Here is a 4,280-nt window from a genome sequence, read left to right on the forward strand (position 1 = left end):
GCAGATACTGTTAAGACCAGCCTGGGTCTGTAAGAAACCCAGAGTGTAGTGGGGGAATTGGATGTGAAAGAGCAGAGTGCGTCTGGAGAAACTCTGGCAGAGTAGTGTGGCTGGAGCTTAACGTATGATGGGAGATGAGACAGAAAGGATCAGTGTGGAGCTCTTGAATTTCTCTCTAAGGTTATGGGCTGTCCTCTAAAGTTATGGCTGTGGATAGACATGAACACTTTTGAGAAGAGGAATGTTATGAGTAGATCTGATGTTTTAAAAATCATCCTGGTCCCATTTCATCTTAGCCCTTCTTCCCTTTTCATCTTTCTGCTACTGCTTCCTTTCAGAAGCAAGAAAAGAGGGTTGAGAGAGTATGTGGTTGTTTGTGTCTGTCTGCATTATTTACTTCTTAAAATTAAAAGTTAGAGAAAGAGAGGGTTTTTCTTGTGTAGGTATTCATGCAGAAACCTAGGGGAGCTTAAGAATAAAGTGTGTGTGTGTGGGGGGGGTGGCAAACAAAAATACTTATAACCTCATTAACAACATTAAAAATAAAAAAAATTTTTTTTTTTTGCTCTGGGACAAAAAAGATGGAGATTGATTTTTGCAAAAAAAAATTGCTAGTTTAGCTTTTCTTAAAAGACAGTTCTCTATTTGCATTTCAAATTCATCAGTTTAAAAAACATTAAATTCAATAATAATGATCTGACCTTATGTTTTAGGAAATTAAATATTATGCATTTCATTCTGGTTGAAGATAAATCAACACTGTAGTTCAGTTCTGCAAAAATGTTATATTTGAAAATCAAACAAGTTAGAAATATGGATAAAGGGCAAATCAAAGGAAGGAAAGAAGGGTAAGAGGTGGAGAATAAAAGGGAAAATTGAAAGCTTAAACATGGTTTCACAAGTCCTTTTTCTGAAGCAAAGGCTCAACTGAGCTTTTTTTTTTTTTTTTAAACTTGTCTGCATAAGCTGTTAGTAACAAAATGGAAATTATAGTAATCTCAAAATTATATTAAGTTCTGGTGTCTGTATCTTTGTGTTCTCTTCTTTAGGATCATGCAGAAAGTTGCTCAAGAGCCATAAAACTCTGGCCTCCAATGTGACATGTGACCAGAATGGTCAAGCCAACACCTGGTGCCTCACTCTCGATCTTTCAGTTCACAGGTAGGTCTTCTCCTGGCCCTAGAGAAAAGATAACATAAGAGAACAGATATGGAAATATTCTGGAAGGTAAAAAGAAAATTTGTTACAAACACAAACCTTTAAAAAATTATCATTCTTTTTTAGATTGATTTAGCATAACAAATTGCAACACACACCCATATAAGATTCAGTGAACCAGTCATCTGTTGTCAGGACAGAAATTTTCTAGTGACTTATCACATCTTTTCCATATATTTACCAGGACAGAATGAATCCCAAAGTAGTCCATGTTGGACCAATGTTGCTGTGCAGTGGACAACTGGTTTTCCTTACATATCTCTGTTTCCAATTCTTCTGGAGTTATGGATCATACTTGTTTTGTTTCACTTATGTGCATTTTCCTCCTTAATAACTGAAACCTGTTTTATCCATGACTCTTTCGGTACGGATAACTTTTACAAATGATCTTATAATGTCTTACACATTGACCAAGGGTCTTACTGACCCTCTTGTTTACAAATTAATGCTAATAAAAACAGGAATGACATAATCATTATATTCAGGAATTTCTGAAATGGTTAGCATTGTGTTCGGTCGATGATCTACAATCTGCTAGCATAAATCTTCATTTGTAGAAATGGAAGTGTCATTCTTTGCATTCTGTTATTTTGTAATTAATTCATTTACACAGATTTTCAGTACAAGTTAATTATGGAACTTAAAGAACTATCCATATGCTTTTCTTCTCTGGTCTCCTGCCTTAGACATCTGAATCCTATACTGCCACTCCTTAAATATGTTCAATAAATTTTCGTAAAGAGACCTACCTCTCCCCTGCTTTTTTATCTACTATACTGTAAAGGTGTTTTCTATCTAGAGCTGGAAACTACCCAAGATTCTTTAAATCCTGCTGGTTTTAGATGTTTTAGTTGAGGCTAACCTTACTTAGTAAGAGAAAGAATGTTAGATTATCCAGGGCCATTGGCTCAGCCTCCAAATGAGTGACCATAGGTCTTGGTTGAGATGAAAGGAATAGATGATCCTGTCCTGGATGGATTATTGATGGATTATTATTGAGTTGCCAAACCTGACCCTTTGGCCTTCAGATCTGGTGTAACATGAAAAAACCCTTCTAGAACTATTCTTCATCATGGCAGTGTCAGGGGCCTTCTGTTTGAATATGTCTTGTTTGAAGCCCTACAAAAGAGATAGGGTGTACTCAGAGACATGATGTTTACCATGAGCGGGAAAGAAGATTGATGGAAAGTCTCAGCTTATCTAAAACTCAGAGGCCAGGCCATGAGATAACAACATACTGTTTCAAAAGCATTTATGTCCAGAAAGAGGAGTTATGCAAGGCGCCAAAGCATGGCCATTGTGGTGCGAACAGGATCTCCTAATCGCTACCCAACCCTGGAATGTCCTTTTTTGAGAATCTTGGTTTGGAAGAAAGTGAGGTAAAATATAAGAGGGAGATTTATTTATGCATTCCTCTTCATCATTTGCTAATAATAACTATCAACTTAAGAGCTTGCTGTTCTAAATGCTTCGTATAGACTTATCAAAGCTTGATTTTATCCTCCCCTATTATAGATGAGAAAACCAAGGGTCAGAAAATGTCAATAGCTTTCCCACGACACAGAGCTGCATACAAAAATACACATACAGACCCAGACGAAGGCTACCTTGACTAAGGGGGATTGATGGACCATGTGCGTTAGCTAAGAAGAATCTTTGTCCACGCTCCACTATTAAGAGCAAGACACCACTCTTGTGCCTGGTGACTACCCAGTGGCAGCTCTAGCTTCTCTTCACTCCCACCTGCTGCCAAAGACCCTGTGCTAATGGGATTACAAATAAAAAGAGTGGGAAAAAATTTTTTGTAAACTTTGTTTTATATTAAAAAAAATCCATAAGTCTGTGTGTGTTAAACATGAGGTCCTGCCTCTGTGGCTGTGTTTAAAAAAATAAAGTTTTATTAGAATTAAAAAAAAGAGAGAGAGAAAAGCACCACTCGATAGGTAGTTAGGTAAGTAGCACAGTTTTCTTTAAAACTGCAATAAAAATAGAAAACAGTCAATCCAAGTGAATTTTGTGAAAGCAGTGAAAATTCATTCCTATGCCTTTTTATCTGCACCCTGAAGGGTAACTAGTAGAGTTGTCACTGGTGAAAAATGGTGCCAAGGCCCTGTCAGAGTATCGGTTTACAAAGAACACTGCTGCCATTTTCGCTGACTCTGACTTCCAGCACCACAGAGGAGTCATACTTTCTGGAAAGACTGTCAACCAAAAACAGCGGAAGCACAAAACTTGTTTTGCTTATTCCTCAGTTACCCAGAGCATCCTAGTTAAGGTTTTTCTATATTGATTTGATACATTTCAAGGAACAGAAAGTGTGGCTGGGCAGAGTGAGTCCCGGGGTAGTAGCAGATGAGGCTGAAGAGGCAGCATGGACCAATGAGAGCGTGCTCTGTGGACCTTGTAAGGATCTGGGGTTTTATTACAGTACAAAGACAAGCCACTGAAGAGCTTGGAGCCAGGTAGTGACATGATCTGATGTATAATTTTAAAGGGTCATCCTGACTGCTTTATATAGTTAATATTTGTGTAGTTAATGCATTGGAAGTGGACTGAAGAAGCCATGGCATTTTAGACTTGAGGGGTAGCAATGATGATAGAAAAAAGTGCATGGACTTGTGATATATTTTGGAAGTAGGAATTACAGGTTGGCAATGGATTGTATGAGGGGTAAGGTGAGTCAAGGATGACCCAAGTTGCCTGGCTTGAACAACTAGATAGAAAATGGTGACATTTGTTGAGGTATAGAAGACTGCCAGCCTTGAAGGAGATAACCAAGAGTTCAATTAGAGATATGTTAAGCAGATATCAAAGCACAAGCATGTAATAAGCAGTTGGAAGTGTTGATCAGGAGGTCAAAGGAACTATCTGGAATAGAGATATAAATATGAAAGTCATTGGCATATAGATGGTCTTTGAATCCTTGGGAATAAGTAAGAACCCTTGAGATTAAAATGTTAGGGAAGAAAATAAAAGGGCCAGCACTGTGTTTTGAAGACTTCAATATTTATCAGGTTAGTAGAGGAGGGAGAGCCAATACAGTCAACTGAGAGAATGGAACT

At 37.8% G+C, this 4,280-nt stretch overlaps 1 long non-coding RNA gene across 3 annotated transcripts in view; it reads left to right on the plus strand.

Annotated features, from left to right (window-relative positions):
• Positions 1–4,280, plus strand: part of LOC111741300 — a 154,379-nt gene that overhangs the window by 77,327 nt on the left and 72,772 nt on the right. For all 3 annotated transcript variants that reach the window (XR_002780957.1, XR_002780955.1, XR_002780956.1), the window contains one exon: positions 1,050–1,161. This is a non-coding gene — a long non-coding RNA (uncharacterized LOC111741300). The remainder of the gene's footprint in view (positions 1–1,049; positions 1,162–4,280) is intronic.

Source organism: Pteropus vampyrus, unplaced genomic scaffold (genome assembly GCF_000151845.1).
Source record: "Pteropus vampyrus isolate Shadow unplaced genomic scaffold, Pvam_2.0 Scaffold76, whole genome shotgun sequence".
Classification (NCBI taxonomy): Eukaryota; Metazoa; Chordata; class Mammalia; order Chiroptera; family Pteropodidae; genus Pteropus; species Pteropus vampyrus.